The sequence below is a fragment of the Lissotriton helveticus genome, chromosome 4_2 (genome assembly GCF_964261635.1).
Source record: "Lissotriton helveticus chromosome 4_2, aLisHel1.1, whole genome shotgun sequence".
Taxonomy (NCBI): domain Eukaryota; kingdom Metazoa; phylum Chordata; class Amphibia; order Caudata; family Salamandridae; genus Lissotriton; species Lissotriton helveticus.
The window spans coordinates 72,320,998-72,342,286 of NC_136064.1; positions in this window are offsets into that span (position 1 = coordinate 72,320,998).

Sequence of the window (21,289 nt, forward strand, 5' to 3'; positions counted from 1 at the left end):
GCAAAGCAAGTGACAGCTTCCTTGTCTTTTCTGTCCATGTATCTGTCCATCCATTCTTTAACCTTTCAATCCATCTGCTCATATCCACAATTTCACTATTGTATTCTTTCATCCATCATTCAATCTTTCCCCATTCCATACATCCCTCCATGCAGCCACTCTGCTATACACCTATACATACATTCTGCCATCCATCCATTTATCCATCCATCCATTGTACCAGCCATCCACTCCGCCATCCATTTAGACACCCTGCCATCCATCCTTCCATCCATCCCTCCCTCCCTGCCTCCCTCCCTCCATCCATCCATCCTGCCATCTATCTCGACATTCATCCCTACATTTATCCCTCCATTAATGCTCCATCCCTTCATCCTTTCCTACAATCTGCTGCTATCCATCCATTCTACCATCCATCCATCTATGCCAACACTTTGCCATCTATTAATGCATCTGTCCATAATCCATCAATCATCCCATCTATCCATCCATCCATCTAGACACTCTGTCGTCCGTCCATCCATCCATACAATCATACATCTTTCCGCTCTGCCATCCATCCATCCACTCTCTCATCCATCTATCCACTCGGCCATTCGTCTGCTCTGCCATCCATCCATTCACTCTGTCAATCACCCATCCATTCATCCTTCCACCCTGCCATCCGTCCATCATCTATCCATCCATCCACTCTTTCATATATTCACTCATCTCTTCAACCACTCATCCATCCATCCTTTCACTCTGCAGTCCTTTTACCTGTTTATCACTTAGCCAATCACTAATCCATCCATACCTTTTCTCTGCCATCCTTTCATCTGTCCATCCACCTGTCCATTCACTCATCCATCCATACATTTACGCAGCCATCCTTTAAGCTGTCCATTCATCTATCTATCCATTCACTCACTCATTCATCCAACCATCCCTTTACTTTACCATCTTTTCACGAGTCCATCCACCTGTCATTCAATCATCATTTCACTCATTCATTCACATTCTCATTCATCCATGCAGTCTTCTTTTCACTCTTCCTTCCAATAAAAATTGTTTCTTTCCCTGTTCTATTACCTAGTGTTGTTTTTCCTTGCTCATGTTTGCTCTTCTATTGATGCTGTCTTCCAGCGTTAATGATGATTTTTTGTCTGCCGAGTTACTGACAGAAGAACCCTAAAAACAAAGACCACTCTCTCTTCCCCTCGCTGTAGCTGCCAAAGTAGGGGCGTGGGGTCACAACGCCCCTGAGTCTACGTCACTGTGTGGCACAATGGGTGCTGCAGCACACTAGTAGCATTTAATTTACAGTCCCTGGGTACATGTAATAACATTTAATAGGGACTTAGAAGTAAATTAACGCCTCAACCGCAGTGGTTTTTCCGCCACGGTGCGGGCGTTCTGAAGGGTGGGCGGGGCTGCGTCGGCCGTTGGTCATGCGCAGCACTGGGGAGGGAGTGCTCGCGACGGCCGACGGCAGCACGTAACGGGTTAAATGTGCCAAATGGGTGTATGCCAAATGTAACATGTTTAAAGGAGAGAGCACAAGCACTTTACCACTGGCTAGGAGGGAAAACGTGCACATAGGCCTAAAAGTAAAAAAAAATGGGCTAAGCAAAGGAAGGCAGAGGAAGGCTAACATTCTGGGGTGAGCCTGCAGAGAGGGCCAGGTCCAACAAGAGGGATGGGCAGTATTACTTACCTTAGCTGCAAGAGCTTGATCTCAACAGGCATGGCAAGGTAGCTGAGTTTGATGACTTGTTGCTGATACAGGTGGACAGGTATGACGTGGTACCTGAGCTTGTTTATGTGTTGCTGATGCAGATAGGCTGGTATGGCAAGGTACCTGAGTTTGATTACTTGTTCCTGATGCAGGTGACAGGTATGGTGAGGTGCTTGAGCTTGATGACTTCTTGACATGTTGTTGATGCAGGTGGACTTCGTCAGAGTTCTTTGAAGATGGCTGATTAGGAGAATGAGCTTTTGCCAGGTAATCTGCGCCTATGTCACAATGTGAGCTTTCAAAGCTGATACTATTATGAATGTAGCATCCTGGGGACTTGGTGATATTGAGGGCTTATTGAAGGAAACTGTTGGGGTTATTTGAAGAGAGCCAATCTTGCACTCATTCATCCTTGGCCTGGAATGTCATAATCAGAAACTCCATTCACAAGGAGTCAAGTTTCATTTGCATAGATAGACCTTTGGCATCCAGGCCCAGATGGCAGCAATGCAGCCCTTGTAATGGTCATTGTTTGCTACTGATAGAACGTTCAAGTAAAGCTGGGTGTGATCTGTATAGTAATGTATATTGATATTCCTGTTTGCCAGGTGATGTCCACAGGCTTCCTTGTAGAGTGATGGAAGATTTAGGGCCATATTTAGATCTTGGTGGACAGGTTACTCCATCACAACTGGGACGGATATCCCATCCGCCGAAATATAAATCCCATTATTACCTACTGGCGATAGCCAGTAGGTATATATAGTTAGGATTGTTTTCCATAGGGAAATCGCAACATTCTATTGGGAATAACTTTGGCGCCGGTTGAGGAATCTTCCTAAGATTTTCCTTAACTTTGCCTCGCAGCTCTCCGGTCCTTCCCTGAAAGTTTGGGGGGGGGTAGTCAAGCGGGGGCCGAGATAAAAGGGGGGTCCCAAAACGTGTTTTCCCCATGTTAATTTCCATAGGGCGGTTGGACTTACTTTTAGCCCGAACGGCTGAATGGTTTTCCACCAAACTTGGCACAATTGTAGGGACTGGTAGCCCGATGTGCCTTTGCTATGTCTCAAGATATGTGCTCCAGTGGTTTTTACGAAAATTAACTTTGAAAAAATATATATTGGGCTACATTGGGCTATATATATGTTAGAGCCCAAATGTAGCCCAATGTAGCCCAATGTAGCCCAAAGATGGCCACCAGAGACAAAAAAAAACAAATGTAGCCCAAATATCAGCCAGATGTAGCCCAACTATAGCCCAATGACAGAATGTCCCAGAGTGTTCTAAAGAACAACTAGAGCGCTAACAGTCTTACTTATGACAAAAGTATGGCACACCTGAAGTCATCTTGATTGGAATAAAGTGTTAACACTTAAAACATTTAATTTGCAAAGGAACAAAATGAGGGGGTTCATTTTGCCATAGAAATTATGATTAGTGCTGAAGAAAGAAAAATTAGGGCACATTTTGAGTGACTTCTCAAATCCTCTTATATTTCATTAAAAAAATTCTGATATGCAGTCTCCCAAGATGGCCACGAGAAACAAAAGAGCCTGTGCTTAAAAACTCTGTTAGCAAAGCAGGCATTTGAGATTTAAAAAACGTTTTAATATATAAAAACGTTATCCGCTAATAGAATTAGCATTTAAAAAACCTTGCGAATTCAATGAAAAAACCATAGGTTTCAGGCCTTATATAGTTAAGAATTAGCATTTAAAAAACCTTGCGAATTCACTGAAAAAACCATAGGTTTCAGGCCTTATATAGTTAGGAATTAGCATTTAAAAAACCTTTGAAATTCACTGAAAAAACCATAGGTTTCAGGCCTTATATAGTTAGGAATTAGCATTTAAAAAAACCTTGCAGATTTACTGAAAAACCATAGGTTTCAGGCCTTATATAGTTAGGAATTAGCATTTAAAAAACCTTGCAAATTCACTGAAAAAACCATAGGTTTCAGGCCTTATATAGTTAGGAATTAGTATTTAAAAAACCTTTGAAATTCACTGAAAAAACCATAGGTTTCAGGAGTTATATAGTTAGGAATTAGCTTTTAAAAAACCTTTGAGATTCACTCAAAAAACTATAAGTTTTAGTGGTGTTATAGTTAGCTGGATATTTTACTCATACAAAACCATTGAAATTGCTCCTATATAGTTAGTTGTACTAACTATATTTCGCGCACCCGCAATCCACTGCTGATGATGTCACATATTAGATCATTCATGACATGGTCAGTGACATCACTGATGACATCTCAAATGACATCACTGATGACATCACTGATGACATCATCCACGTGACAATCACATACACCTTTTCATACACTATTACAATTTTTCATCACTCTTTGTAAAATACAGAGTATCATATTTAAATCCATTGTCACAGCAATACAAGTATCTAAAAATCCACTCAGTGATTCATAGAAGTATATACACATCTAATCACTTTCCTATGGATTCACTCATACATGCTGTCAATGAACAATAGAACACTATCAAAAATACTTATACATCTATATCGACATTAAACAACAGCACGCATCCTATTCACATATGAAGTCATCCTACTCACTTATGCAAACAATGGATCATACTTACATATTTACGTAGCAAAACACTTATACAAACACCACTTCTTCTATTCATTTAGATAGTAAGTCATACTTAGTGAATTATAAAATCATTATTACAAGTATACAGTTATCCATACAGTCACTCACACAATCATTGTGTCTTATGTATACTTATTTATATACAACAACTGACACATACACTGCCTTTTATTTTTCTAGTTTGTTGGACCTGTACCATTGAGAAATATATTTGCTCATCACCACACCCATAAAGATATTCACTCACCCAAACAACTGTTAGAACATGTAGTTTTAACTTCATATATCTACTGAATCAACTATTCACATCTTTGGACAGTCACACCCCCCCCACCGAACCACACACACTTTCACACTCCCATACAAATACTCAGTTAACTAATCAATAACTAATATAGACTTTCACATAGCTAGTAACCCACTGTAGAATCAGTTTACACAACAACTGACAAAGTGATACAGATATTCACACAGTTTAGTCACTATCCACTATATTTAGTGAGACATTATAAATTGGTCAAGTAAACAGTCAATTACACTGCTACTAAATCCTCCATCCAAATATTTATTTATATATATCCACTTATTCTTCAATGCAAATTGCTATATATATAATGCATATTTAAATAACGAAGCAAACCACATTCACTGGATGATGTCATCAGTGATGTCATTTGAGATGTCATCAGTGATGTCACTGACCATGTCATGAATGATCTAATATGTGACATCATCAGCAGTGGATTGCGGGTGCGCGAAATATAGTTAGTACAACTAACTATATAGGAGCAATTTCAATGGTTTTGTATGAGTAAAATGTCCAGCTAACTATAACACCACTAAAATTTATAGTTTTTTGAGTGAATTTCAAAGGTTTTTTAAAAGCTAATTCCTAACTATATAACTCCTGAAACCTATGGTTTTTTCAGTGATATCCTATAAATCTAAATCAGCCCTGAATCTAGAGAAGTGCACTCGGACAAACTGGAATTGTTGGTTCAGGTGCCACATGAGCCACTGTAGAATGATCGGATAGGAGCATTTCTTCATGGCTAGAAGGCTGCAGATGACTGCTGGTCCAAAGCGTCAAAGATGGCTGAAGGGTCAAGCAAAACAGAGAGACAGTGGTGATGCCCAGTGCAGTAGGTGCAGTCTCTGCTCAACACCGTGGCATGAATCGAGATTGACAGTCTTGGAGGGTCCCGATTCACAGTCTTGGAGGGTTCGCTCAGATAGCTACAATTCACGGGGTACCCCTCGAGTTTTAATCTGTTACAGTTACAGTAGGAGGAGGTTGGCCATCTAGCATATGGAGGTTTTTTTAGACATGGGATCAGAATATAACAATGAATATTTTTCACTCATGACCTGTAGTACATCATTAAACGGCAGTTTTTTTTTATATAGTATGACCTTGGCCCAAGGACATTAGAGTGCTTTACATGAGCACCTGATTGCATTACACATTGGTTCTTTCATTTTTTATTTTTTTAAGGCGCAGGTAGATTAAGTAATGTGTGCAAGATCACAGGATGGTGAGCCGATGCTTGGACTCGAACCCGGTTCCCCATTTCTAAAGTGGGTACCACTGGCCCTTAAACCACATTCCCCCAGATTCATCAAGGTCCCAATTTGCGAGTCCTTAATAGCGATTATTAAGGAATCGCTATTAAGGACTTGCAAATCGGGATTCATGTAGGAATCGCAAAATAATTTGCGATTCCTACAGCCTCTTATTGCGAAAGGCCCATAGGAATGAATGGGGAGTTATTCCTTATTTGCGATTAGCAATTTGCTAATCGCAAATAAGGATGCGATTTCAAGGCTGCAGGGGTGTTCAAAGGACACCCTGTTGCACCCCTGAAATGACATTGGACGCTGGTGTTACGCACACACATGTCCCAAGGACATGTCTGTGTGTAACATACAACTTAAAAAAATGCACTTAAGTGCATTTTTCTAAGTTTCCGCTATTTACCACGAGGTTTGACTTCGCGGTAAATAGCGGCCCAAAATTGCGAATTCTCTATTTTTAAATGTTTCATGAATTGCATTTAAGGAATCTCAAATAGAAATTCCTTCAATGCAATTCATCGCAATTTTGCGATTTTGCTATTAGCGTTTTTTGCATTTGGGATGATGAATACCAAATGCAAAAATTGCGCTCGCAAAGGGCCAGATTCTCAGAATCTGGCCCTTTGCGAGCGCAATTTTCAATGATGAATCTGGCTGATTGTCTCTGGGTTGCACAATTGCATGAAAGTGATTCAACCGTTCACGGACACCAGATTTCAGTGGTGTACTGATAGCTCACTGAAACTGAACTGCTAGTTTACTGATCATGCATGTTGAACATGCGGACTCAATACACGCCTGAGTTATGAGGATAATGAAGGTGGCATTTACAGAGCGTGTTATATGCAAATGAGAGACATATGGAGCTGTTTCTGCACTGAAAGATATACAAGACAGTTTTCCCAGAGGCATGGCTGTATAATGGCTTCACCTTATCTGCTCTGCCATTTCATTTCACTTCCATGGCTTTCTGGCAGATATTATGTTCTCACAGATTTTCCTGAGTCTGCAGAAGCCTTTAGAGAGAAACAATACTTACTTTTCGCGACTTCTATCATCCGTTTAGGTAATTTATGTTTTACAAAAAGGCTAGATTGCATTTCAAAACGATCACTTTTTGTTGCCTTATTGCCTGAAATCGAAATGCATCAGTTTCATTTCCTATATCGGTATAACCAACCCCACACATTTCAAGTGAATGTGAAAATAATAATTTAGAAATAAAAATTGAAATAACTGCTTTGGATAAATATAATGTCCTTGTAACAGCATTGCTAAATTAGCTCGTTGGTACCTTGAAAATCACACACCAGATAAATAGGCCTCTACTTCAATTGTAGGGATTTACTTAATTTCAGAAGTATTCAGCAGCCCCTCTAGGCTCTCATCTGCTCATTAATGCATTATGAAGCAAGAAATTATCCATGACTAGCATCAAACGTTCAAAGGAAGTCTGGTGAAAAGGGTGTGGCATAAGGTCAGATAAAATGTTTTCTCAGAAATGTTCTCAAATTTCGTGCATGGGGAATGTTCAATATTATAAGCCAGCTCAACAGCATTATTGTCAGGAATAATGGACTTGTGTGAACTTGGGGACAGGCTACCATAGAATATGCATGAGAAAGCCAAGAAGGTTATGGAGGACCGGTCTGTGGTGGCTGGGACGCCAGGATCATTAGTGGGGGAGGTCCAGAGGAGGGACTTTCACATCATGAAGTCGACTTACCATAGGAAGTTGCAAGGGCATACGCAGAAATTTTTCCAGGGGGGGCTAATCTGGCAAAGGAAGGGGCGTGGCTAATGTTAATCAATAGGGGTGTGGCTATAATGGCAGACAATCAGGATCGGGTAATGCTCAGGCCAAGCTGAGAAAAAAAAGTGGTGAATTCTGCATTTGAAACTGGACAACAATTAGAGCACACATAAGAACCCTAATATTACCCCCCTGGCCCCTTAAAACTCATACATTCCCTGATCCCTAAAAGCAGCCCCCTGGCACCCCATAATCCATACCCGCCCTGACCCCTAAAAGTGCCCCCCTGGCACCCCAAAACCCATACCCGCCCTAAACCCAAAAATGTCCCCCCTGGTACCCCAAAACCCATACCCACCCTGAACCCTAAAATTACCCCTGCCCCCCAAAACTCATACCCACCCTCAACCCTAACATTACCCCTGGCACCCCAAAACCCATACACGCCTGAACCCTAAAATTAACCCTGGCACCCCAAAACTCATACCCACCTTGAACCCTAAAATGATCCCTGCCACCCCAAAACCCATACCCACCGTGACCCCTAAAATTACCCCACTGGCATCCCAAAAGCTGAGCGCTACGGGAAGATTTACAAGGCCCTTGCGCCACTTTTGCATCACTTTTAACATGGGGAAAGTGACGCAAAAGTGGCCCAAGGGGCTTGTAAATCTGCCCCTACAAGCTTACACTACATTTGCATATTCTGAGGGGACTGTCCGCTTTGACATTTCCATGCATGTAATTCTAAAACACAGTAACCTAGATATTCAGCCAGTAGGTAATGCTGGTGATGCTGTAGAATGCGTTAAAGTTATCGTAACTTACTTAAAAACTATCCGAGCTCGGCGGAGATGGGTAGGTGACCATACACGGACACGGGCAGAATGAGCCAAATCTGAAGGCTCACCCCGATGTACTGACCCGCCGACCACTCATGTGGTATTTAGCCCTTAACCCTTAGGCATAGGACTTCCCATTGAGGTAAACTGCATACCTATACCACACCATATACATGACACTAGCATGTTATTGAGTTATATTTTCTTCTTTACTTTTCACGTTCTAAGGTCCTGATGAATCGCAGGATACTAATCCAATTGCGAGAAACATGTTGACCACTTGTTGTTTTTCAGAGCTCTACATAGGTCACTCTACCTAACGAGGTGACACTGAGTGAGCTCGTTTTCACGATTTTAACTGCAATAGGGGGACCACCAGAATAAAATAGTTTCCGGTACCTCTTACTGCATTTTAACCTTCACCCTGGGCGCAGATGCCTCTCCGCCCACACACCCACACTTCACCATAGGGCAGTTGGATACAAAAGATCTCCGCCAAAGTGCCCCTCTTTGAGGTGTGCCCGTCGGGGATTGCACCGCCCCCCCGACGAGGAGCAACCGCCGATGATGAAGCATGACATCCTTCGGGGTGTGTGAGGCAAACACATCCAACAAAAGGGATGCCCACAGGTGTTACATATACACCTCTGGTCACGCCAGTTCTTGCACAGCCCTCTGTAGTCTTCCTATTCTCTTCCCACCCCATAATCCATACCCGCCCTGACCCCTAAAAGTGCCCCCCTGGCACCCCAAAACCCATACCCGCCCTAAACCCAAAAATGTCCCCCCTGGTACGCCAAAACCCATACCCACCCTGAACCCTAAAATTACCCCTGCCCCCCAAAACTCATACCCACCCTCAACCCTAACATTACCCCTGGCACCCCAAAACCCATACAGGCCTGAACCCTAAAATTAACCCTGGCACCCCAAAACTCATACCCACCTTGAACCCTAAAATGATCCCTGCCACCCCAAAACCCATACCCACCGTGACCCCTAAAATTACCCCACTGGCATCCCAAAAGCTGAGCGCTACGGGAAGATTTACAAGGCCCTTGCGCCACTTTTGCATCACTTTTAACATGGGGAAAGTGACGCAAAAGTGGCCCAAGGGGCTTGTAAATCTGCCCCTAAAAGCTTACACTACATTTGCATATTCTGAGGGGACTGTCCGCTTTGACATTTCCATGCATGTAATTCTAAAACACAGTAACCTAGATATTCAGCCAGTAGGTAATGCTGGTTATGCTGTAGAATGCTTTAAAGTTATCGTAACTTACTTAAAAACTGCTGCCTGCTCTTCTGATACTATTCAGTGGAGTCGGGCTGATCAGCAGAACTGTCGTCCTGGCATCCAGCCGCTCCCAAAGGTCTCACTTTCTAGATAGGTGTGTGTCAAATGTCTCTTGGGTTCTCCTTGCCTGGGCCTCCTCTGCTTCTTCGTCGGTGCCCTTGGATGCAAAAAGAGACAGATCCATGACCCTGTTCACCATTCATTTGGTGAGCAGCGCCGTGGATGTGTATTCCATACAAGTGCACAGACAGCAGGGTGAAAGGGATGGCAGTGCAGGTGACACTTTTACTTTGTAAAGTAATTCCTGCTGGCGTCAAAGTCCAGGGTGTGCTGTCTGTGCACTTGTATGGAATACACATCTATACAAGTGACCAGACAGCAAACCCTGGGCTATGATGCCAGCAGAAATTCCTATACAAAAGAAAAGCACTGGCCAGCCCTTTCCCCCTGCTGTGCACATCTTCCCACTCCCACCTCATGACGAGGCAGCTAGAAGTGGTTATTTTTCATTCTGAGGGGTATGAATGTTATAGAAATGTGTGTGCCTGGCTGAGACAGCTTCCCGGCACACCACTCACACACAGCCGCACTACAGTACTTCACACAGGTCTTTAAAAGACCATTTACTTGTTAATGAGGCTTTGTTGTGTTTTCACACCTACTTGGAGCCCCTGCATCTCCACTCTGCACATGGCTTTGGCTGGATGAATTAGCTCCCCCTCCCAAAATTTGAGGGAGACGAGATGACGTGAAAAGAGGGGTGAATGAGGGATTGAAGACGCTAAGTGGTGACCGTGATGGGGCAGACATTTAATGCAGTTTCCTTTTCAAATGGGTTTATTGTACAAATCTACTTTGACAGACTCGCAGACAGCAAATGCTGCTGCCTTTCCATGGTGTCTGAAAGTTTTTTTCTTGAAGTTGGGTCGACGAGCTGATCGGGTTCTTTTCTTCCTTCATGAGGTGGTGATGAGTGGGTTGCAGGGCGCCTGCATTTGTCACCTCTGTCATTGGTAGCCCCGGGCTTCCATCTGAACGCCGAGGATCACCGACTCCCCCCCCCATCACCAGAACCTGGAGGGGTCACCGTGATGCTAGGGTGACCAACTGGCATGGGTGCAAATTCACGACAGTGAGTGTAAAATTTCAGGACAAAGGGTCAAAATTCAGGACAAAAATTCAGGACAGGAGGTCAAAATTCAGGACATAAGGTAAGGTTTACAGACACATCAGAGAAGGTTGCGCAATAGTATATAAGTAAGCAAATAGACAACTACTAAAGTACAAGTGAAAATAAGTTTATATTAGGTTGAGACAATTGTGCACTTCATGGTTTGTCAGTATATATTCAGCTTTAAGCAAATGTGCAGGTCTTTTTGTGGAAACAAAACCGCCCCCACATTTCCAGCTCCCAGAGAAAATGCCTGATGCCCGGTCCGGATAGTCTGGCCTTGATACCACCCTCCAATGGTGCCCCTCATCGTCACATAGACCCTCTTTCATGTTTATTTGATTTCTTCTATAGTGCTACTCATCCCAAGTATGTGGGGCAGAGTTTTGGAGTGCGTTACAACACACACATATTATATAGAGACAATCACTCATATAATGGGAAAGTCAATGTATAGGAAATGTTGCTTAAGATAATGGGGCTCACAATGTGTAATCATACTTTCATCCATCATTCACCATTCATTCTGTCCTTCCATCTGTGTGCCCATCCATGTCCATATTCATCCATTTACAAACCTATCCATCAAGTTTCCTTCCATCCATCATTTCACTCATCCATCCCTCAATCCACCCTTTTACTCATGCATCATCCATCCATCCACCCTTTCACCCTATCCATCCATACGCTCATCCATCCACTCTTCCACCCATCCATCCATTAACTCATCCATCCAGCCATTCACCTGTTCAGTCATCCATTTACCCATCCCCCTTCCTCTTTCAATTCCCCTTTCACTTAGCCATCCATCCTTCCATCCACCCACCCATCCACCTACTCATCCACTCATGAATCCATCCATTGAACCTATCATTCATCTATTCTTTCACTCATCCATCCACCCTTTCACTCCTTCACTCATCTATCCATCCTTTTGTCCATCTACCCGCCCTTTCACTCACTCATCCAGCCTTACATCCACCCTTTCACTCATCCGTCCATCCACTCACCCTTTCACTTATCAATTCATCAATCCACCCTTTCACTGATCAATTCATCAATCCATCCATTATTCCACTCATCCATCCACCCAGTCACTCGCCCGTCATCCACCCTTTCACTCATTCATCCATCCATCATTTCACTCATCTATCCAGCCATCCCTTCACTTCCTTACTCACTCACCTTTTCACATTAATTATGAGACCCATCAAGAACTCCACCCTCGCTGTAGTTCCTAAAGCAAGGGGTGTGGTGGGGCAGGGTTCACTATGCCCCTGTATGTAGGCAATCTGAAAAAGTAAAAGGCATGAGTCATGTCAGATGCACAGTGCCTGGACTTGGGGCAACTGTGACATGGTGTTGTTTCCAGAGCTTTAAGTGGGATGTAATAACTAAGGGGGTCTCTCCAAAAGGGTGTTTAATGTAATAAAATGCGTGGCTTAAAACACATAAGCTGAAAATCTGTGCTTAATATAATGTGCCGCCTGACTGGCATTTTTGTTGCTTCTGTCATTGCATCCAGATATATAATACAACAAGTAACGTTACACTTGGAACAAGTAACGTTACACCTACAACAAGCCAGAACTATTGGCTTTGTCAACGGTTGTTAGTTGCATAAAATAAAAAAGCAGCAGCCATGGCTGCTATACTCTAACTATAATTCCTTCCTTTGAACTTCTTTCACCGCCTTCCTTTGGTTAACTGGATTCTCACATAGCAGCAGCATAGGCGTTTTTGCACTTCCATGTGGCAGAATGCCCTGCCCTGGACTGAGGCTGTAGGAGGCCACCACATGCTGTGCCAGCCCAGCCTGACCCAACGCTGGGACTCGAACCCGGTTCCCCATTTCTAAAGTGGGTACCACTGGCCCTTAAACCATGTTGTCTCTGGGTTGCACAATTGCATGAAAGGGATTCAACAGTTCAGAGACACCAGATTGTAGTGGTGTACTGATAGCTCACTGAAACTGAACTGCTAGTTTACTGATCATGCATGTTGAACATGCGGACTCAATACACGCCTGAGTTATGAGGATAATGAAGGTGGCATTTACAGAGCGTGTTATATGCAAATGAGAGACATATGGAGCTGTTTCTGCACTGAAAGATATACAAGACAGTTTTCCCAGAGGCATGGCTGTATAATGGCTTCACCTTATCTGCTCTGCCATTTCATTTCACTTCCATGGCTTTCTGGCAGATATTATGTTCTCACAGATTTTCCTGAGTCTGAAGAAGCCTTTAGAGATGAACAATACTTACTTTTCGCGAATTCTATCATCAGTTTAGGTAATTTATGGTTTACAAAAAGGCTAGATTGCATTTCAAAACGATCACTTTTTGTTGCCTTATTGCCTGAAAATGAAAAGCATCAGATTCATTTCCTATATCGGTATAACCAACCCCACACATTTCAAGTGAAAATAATAATTTAGAAATAAAAATTGAAATAGCTGGTTCGGATACATATAATGTCCTTGTAACAGCATTGCTAAATTAGCTCGTTGGTACCTTGAAAATCACACACCAGATAAATAGGCCTCTACTTCAATTGTAGGGATTTACTTAATGAATGAATTTAGATTTCTAAAGCGCACATAGCTGCCCTGAGGCGTCCAAGCGCTAAGAATACCAACTGGGGCTAAAGTAGGGAAGAGGAGTGTCGGATGAACTGTTAAGTGAGGAACAAGAGCGTTTTCAGCTGTTTACGAAAAGAGAGGATGTCAGGGTTGGATCTTAAATGCTGGGGAAGGCCATCCCACAGCCTGGCTATGTTATAAGAGAAGGAGAGACCTCCAGATCTTGATTTCTTTATTTGCGGCACAATGGCCAGATTAGCAGAGGTAGAGCGCAACTGTCTGGTGGGGAAATAGGGTGTGATAAGGGGGAGATTTATTGCCGGACCTAAAGACCAGAAGGCCTGGTGAGCAATACATAATGACTTAAAATTGACTCTCTCCATAATAGGAAGCCAGTGCAATTTCCTTAGTCCAGACTTTACTGAGGATCTGCGGGGGATTTGTAAAAGCGTTCGTGCTGCGCAGTTCTGTATCAGCTGCAGTTTGCGCTGCGTAAAATCAGGAGCTCCAAGATATAAAGCATTCCCGTAATCCAACTGTGATTGGATCAGGCCCAAGACCACGGTCTTTCTTGCTTCAAAGGGGAGTAGAGGTAAGATCTTCCTAATAACTCTCAGGATGCCGAAACAAATGGCTGACAGTTTTATTGCCTGTTGATCAAATGACAGGGACCTATCCAGCCAGACCCCTAAGCTCTTAATGGCGTCTTTAGGAACAGGGGCAGGACCTAGGCTGGATGGCCAGAAAGTATCTATGGAGGATGGTGTAGTGTGACCAAGGAGCATGAGCTCAGTCTTGTCTCCATTGAGTTTGAGACAAGACTTGGTCATCCAGTTCTTAACCGTCTCCAAGCAACCAGCAAGATCAACACACGCCAAAGATCCCCCTGCCTGTGCCAGAGACACCACCAGCTGAGTATCGTCCGCGTAGGTAACGATCTTAATACCATACGGACGGACGATCTGAGCCAGTGGCCTCATGTAGACGTTAAATAACGTCGGGCTTAATGATGATCCCTGCGGGACTCCGCATCCCAGAGACTTACTAGTGGAGATGACGTTGCCCTCATATACCTGGAAAGATCTATCACTCAGGTAAGACCTAAACCACTCCAAAGCCCTGTCAGATATTCCGGTGTCCAGGAGACGCTGTAAAAGGATACCGTGGTTAACGGTATCAAATGCCGCGCTCAGATCGAGGAGGATGACTGCCACCAATCCTCCCCGATCCAAGATTCTCCTGGACTCCTCTGTGACTGCCAGTAATGCCGTCTCGGTCCCATGCTTGGGGCGAAAGCCAGTCTGGGAGGGATCGAGCAGCTGGTTTTTCTCGAGAAAAGTTGTTAGTAGGCTATTTATATATTTCTCCAAAATTTTGGCTGCCCAAGGCAGCAAGGAGATCGCCCTAATGGCCTCTCTGTAGATAATTTTATCTGCTTTCGCATATCCTAGTCGCCATTTGCGTTCCAGTCTCTTACAAAAGCGCTTTTTCTCCCGTAGTTCATTAGAGTACCAGGGAGCTGAAGTCTTAGATCTTTTAAAAACTGTTTCCTTCAGGGGGAGTGTGGCTGTTAAAGAATTGTGTATCCATTCATTAAATATTTCATTAGCTTGTGACGGGGTCTTGCCAACTGAGGGAGTTGATTTTTGTAACTCTTGAGTCCACTGGGCCAGCGGGAGTTTAGACCAATTTCGAGTTTCTTGAACTATGGGTGTGAGGGGTGAGGACTTCTCAGTTATCCATAGCAGCGGGACTAATGCATGGTCTGTCCAAGGAAGTACTATAGGGGCGCATGTCTTCAAGTTAAGACAGTTGCTGAATACAGGATCCAGCAAGTGACCTTTGATGTGCGTAGGTGATGCGACTAGCTGAAGCAGCTGCAAAGCGGAAAGATCCCCAATTAGTTTATTGGCAGTTGAATTATTGGGTTCATCAAAATGTATATTGAAATCACCCAATAGCGTAAAGTTGGAGGGTGATAAAGCCAGATCAGCGACAAGCGGGGACAGAGAGTCATAAAACTGTTTGGTTGATCCCGGTGGGCGATATATAAGTATCCCAGAAAAACTTATGTTGGGGGAAAATTCCAGGGTGAAGGCCATGCTTTCGCATTCCGGGAGGGGATTAGGGGTGTAGCGACAGGTGAAACAATCTTTGAAAATAATTGCTAGGCCACCACCTCTTTCATTTCCACGGTCCTGTCTCACGATTTGGTATCCCTGTCCCAGGGTTTGGACCAACTCAGGATCGGAGTGAGAGGTTAGCCATGTCTCGGTCAAGAAAAGAGCATCCGGTTTTCTCTCATCAATTAACAGAGATAGCTCTGTACAGTGTCTTGGTAGTGACCTACAATTTAGCAGAAGCATTCTAAACAATTGTCGATTGTGTGTTTCGGATTTAAACCTGAGGTGAGTCTTGCAGTCCCTACATTGGGTAGGTAAATCAAGCGGATGGTACTTATGAGCACAGGACAAGGTTGGCTGCGAGTTAATAGCTCGGAGCTCTCCGGACGTATATTTCCGGATTTTTGTAAGGGGAGATACAGGGGTAGTGGCCCCTGGTCCCGACCTGTCGCGGACGGGCGCAGACGGGCTTGCCTTAGGCGCGCCCGCTGCGCTCGTCCGCTGCACTTTCTGGGGTAACACATTTTATATTTTAATTTCAGATGTATTCAGCAGCCCCTCTGACAGGTAGATTCATCAAGCATTTTTGCGAGCGCAAACGGTGCGAATCGCAAAATTCGGCGTTTGGAATTCATCAATGGGTCATGAACTCGCAATTTGAAAAATCGCAAAAAATTGCGATTTCTCAAATTGCGATCGCATTAAGATTCCTTAAATGCTATTCATGAAACTTTTAAGATTTGCGAATTCGCAATTTCCGGCCGCTATTTACCGCGAAGTCTGACTTCATGGTAAATAGCGAAAACTTTAGTGCATTTTTCTAAGTGGTATGTTACACACACACATGTCCTTTGGACATGTGTGTGCGCAACATCAGGCTACATTTCCATTCAGGGGTGCTACAGGGTGTCCTTTGGACACCCCTGGCACCCTTGAATTCGCTTTCTTATTTGTGATTAGCAAATTGCTAATCGCAAATAAGGATTGACTCCCCATTCATTCCTATGGGCCTTTAGGCCCATAGGAATGAATGGGGAGTTATTCCTTATTTGCGATTAGCAATTTGCTAATCGCAAATAAGGAGGGTGTAGGAATCGCAATTCATTTTGCAATTTCTACATGAATCCCGATTTGCGAGTCCTTAATAGCGATTCCTTAATAATCGCTATTAAGGACTCGCAAATCAGCACAATGATGTATCTGGGAATAAGTTCTCATCTGCTAATTAGTGCATTATGAAGCAAGAACGTATTCATGACCAGCATCAAGCGTTCAAAGGAAGTCTGGGTGTGGCACAAGGTCAGATAAAATGTTTTCTCATAAATGCTCTCAAATTTCGTGCATGGGGAATATTCAATATTATTAGCCAGCTCATCAGTATTATTGTGAGGAATCAGGGTCTTGTGTGGACTCGGGGATTGCTTCTGGGACAGGCTATCATAGAATATGCATGAGAAAGCCAATAAGGTAATGGAGGACCGGTCTGTGGTGGCTGGGGTGCCAGGATCATCACTAGGGGAGGGACTTTCACGTCATGAAGTCGACTTCCAATAGGGATTTGCCTGGTACCTGTCTGTGTTATCCTCTTCCAGCTCGTCATGAGTCACAGTAGAGCTGTGCTCATGACGATCTGGGCTCGTCATAACTGCCGCGGTCTGCTGACGCGTGATTGATTCCCCGCCTGTGCAGGCGAATTAATCAGTGGGCGGAGTCGTGACAAACCCGGCTCGTCATGAGCACAGCTCCACTGTGACTCATGACGAGCTGGGTTCGTCACGAGCACCGTGGCGCTGCGTGCCCCCCTCCCACTCCGGGGGGGTATTACCCCCGCAGCGAAGTGGTTATATTGGCGCTTTCGCTGTCTATTCAGTTCAGTCTCCAGATTCTGTCAATCAAGACCTGCGAATCTTGACAATTGTAAGGCAATAAAGTATTCTATTCGTTAACAAGCAGCTCAACTGCAGCATCCCCAATATTCTCAGCTTTACAGTCAGCCCAACTCTTGTTATTGAAGTATGTATGAGGAAATGTCTAGTAAAGCCATTGTCATTAATTATTTGTATCTGTAAATGATTAACTCAAGGCATTTAGGTTACCTATTATGTTTACTCTGGGACTACTAGCTTAAAGTCACTTAACAATGACGGACACATGATAAGGGAGAGGAATATATATAATATTAACTTCAGGTAGGCTCAACAACATGTCCTTACTGAAAACAAAAAATGTGTGTTCAACTGTGAGGAATGCGGTGCAAACGCAAACATAGGGGCAGATTTACAAGGAAGTGCCGCAGCTTGGCATCGCAAGCCCTTTGGCTGTGACACGCTGCAGCACTTCCAAAGCACAGGAATGCTGCATTCCTGTGCTCTCCCCTGCGCTTGTGCACAAACTGCTGTCATGCGCAGGCACCCTTGCATCATGGTGATTCCGGAGTTGGGAGCACACCGCTGATCTCTTCCGCCGTATCGCCCCACTGCATCATGGTCTGTGCAGTTCAAGTATTTATAAGAACAGTTCAAAGTTCAATTTTCAAAGTATTTCACCTCAATCGGTGCAAGTAAATACTTGTATTATGATCATCTCTAGACACGAGCCTAGCTCGTGTTTCGGGATTGATTCCCTCATCAGTAGAGATAGTATTCGGGGTTGCAGGACAGGTCGCCAAACATCCGTCACGGGCCTCGTTGCCCCTCTGGCGCGCAGGTGCATCTCCAACAAGCTCGTCAGCTTACATGGCTACCGGGAGCCAAGAAAAAGGGGATTCCGGAGTTGGGAGCACACCGCTGACCTCTTCCGCCGTATCGCCCCACTGCATCATGGTCTGTGCAGTTCAAGTATTTATAAGAACAGTTCAAAGTTCAATTTTCAAAGTATTTCACCTCAATCGGTGCAAGTAAATACTTGTATTATGATCATCTCTAGACACGAGCCTAGCTCGTGTTTTGGGATTGATTCCCTCATCAGTAGAGATAGTATTCGGGGTTGCAGGACAGGTCGCCAAACATCCGTCACGGGCCTCGTTGCCCCTCTGGTGCGCAGGTGCATCTCCAACAAGCTCATCAGCTTACATGGCTACCGGGAGCCAAGAAAAAGGGGATTCCGGAGTTGGGAGCACACCGCTGACCTCTTCCGCCGTATCGCCCCACTGCATCATGGTCTGTGCAGTTCAAGTATTTATAAGAACAGTTCAAAGTTCAATTTTCAAAGTATTTCACCTCAATCGGTGCAAGTAAATACTTGTATTATGATCATCTCTAGACACGAGCCTAGCTCGTGTTTCGGGATTGATTCCCTCATCAGTAGAGATAGTATTCGGGGTTGCAGGAAAGGTCGCCAAACATCCGTCACGGGCCTCGTTGCCCCTGGGGCAGTGGGGCGATACGGCGGAAGAGGTCAGCGGTGTGCTCCCAACTCCGGAATCCCCTTTTTCTTGGCTCCCGGTAGCCATGTAAGCTGACGAGCTTGTTGGAGATGCACCTGCGCGCCAGAGGGGCACCGAGGCCCGTGACGGATGTTTGGCGACCTGTCCTGCAACCCCGAATACTATCTCTACTGATGAGGGAATCAATCCCGAAACACGAGCTAGGCTCGTGTCTAGAGATGATCATAATACAAGTATTTACTTGCACCGATTGAGGTGAAATACTTTGAAAATTGAACTTTGAACTGTTCTTATAAATACTTGAACTGCACAGACCATGATGCAGTGGGGCGATACGGCGGAAGAGGTCAGCGGTGTGCTCCCAACTCCGGAATCCCCTTTTTCTTGGCTCCCGGTAGCCATGTAAGCTGACGAGCTTGTTGGAGATGCACCTGCGCGCCAGAGGGGCAACGAGGCCCGTGACGGATGTTTGGCGACCTGTCCTGCAACCCCGAATACTATCTCTACTGATGAGGGAATCAATCCCGAAACACGACCTAGGCTCGTGTCTAGAGATGATCATAATACAAGTATTTACTTGCACCGATTGAGGTGAAATACTTTGAAAATTGAACTTTGAACTGTTCTTATAAATACTTGAACTGCACAGACCATGATGCAGTGGGGCGAAAGGACGGAAGAGGTCAGCGGTATGCTCCCAACTCCGGAATCCCCTTTTTCTTGGCTCCCGGTAGCCATGTAAGCTGACGAGCTTGTTGGAGATGCACCTGCGCGCCAGAGGGGCAACGAGGCCCGTGACGGATGTTTGGCGACCTGTCCTGCAACCCCGAATACTATCTCTACTGATGAGGGAATCAATCCCGAAACACGAGCTAGGCTCGTGTCTAGAGATGATCATAATACAAGTATTTACTTGCACCGATTGAGGTGAAATACTTTGGAAATTTGAACTTTGAACTGTTCTTATAAATACTTGAACTGCACAGACCATGATGCAGTGGGGCGATACGGCGGAAGAGGTCAGCGGTATGCTCCCAACTCCGGAATCCCCTTTTTCTTGGCTCCCGGTAGCCATGTAAGCTGACGAGCTTGTTGGAGATGCACCTGCGCGCCAGAGGGGCAACGAGGCCCGTGACGGATGTTTGGCGACCTGTCCTGCAACCCCGAATACTATCTCTACTGATGAGGGAATCAATCCCGAAACACGAGCTAGGCTCGTGTCTAGAGATGATCATAATACAAGTATTTACTTGCACCGATTGAGGTGAAATACTTTGGAAATTTGAACTTTGAACTGTTCTTACAAATACTTGAACTGCACAGACCATGATGCAGTGGGGCGATACGGCGGAAAAGGTTAGCGGTGTGCTCCCAACTCCGGAATCCCCTTTTTCTTGGCTCCCGGTAGCCATGTAAGCTGACGAGCTTGTTGGAGATGCACCTGCGCGCCAGAGGGGCAACGAGGCCCGTGACGGATGTTTGGCGACCTGTCCTGCAACCCCGAATACTATCTCTACTGATGAGGGAATCAATCCCGAAACACGAGCTAGGCTCGTGTCTAGAGATGATCATAATACAAGTATTTACTTGCACCGATTGAGGTGAAATACTTTGGAAATTTGAACTTTGAACTGTTCTTACAAATACTTGAACTGCACAGACCATGATGCAGTGGGGCGATACGGCGGAAGAGGTCAGCGGTGTGCTCCCAACTCCGGAATCCCCTTTTTCTTGGCTCCCGGTAGCCATGTAAGCTGACGAGCTTGTTGGAGATGCACCTGCGCGCCAGAGGGGCAACGAGGCCCGTGACGGATGTTTGGCGACCTGTCCTGCAACCCCGAATACTATCTCTACTGATGAGGGAATCAATCCCGAAACACGAGCTAGGCTCGTGTCTAGAGATGATCATAATACAAGTATTTACTTGCACCGATTGAGGTGAAATACTTTGGAAATTTGAACTTTGAACTGTTCTTACAAATACTTGAACTGCACAGACCATGATGCAGTGGGGCGATACGGCGGAAGAGGTCAGCGGTGTGCTCCCAACTCCGAAATACCCTTGCATCATGGTGCCAGGATGACTGTGTCATGGGGAGATTGTTTTGTGCAGGAAGGGGCACCTTACTGCACAAACACAATCACTACAGGCATTTTCTTCTTTCAATCAGTGCTGTAGAATGCAGCACACGTTGAAAGTGGAAAAAATGAGAGAAATGAAAACA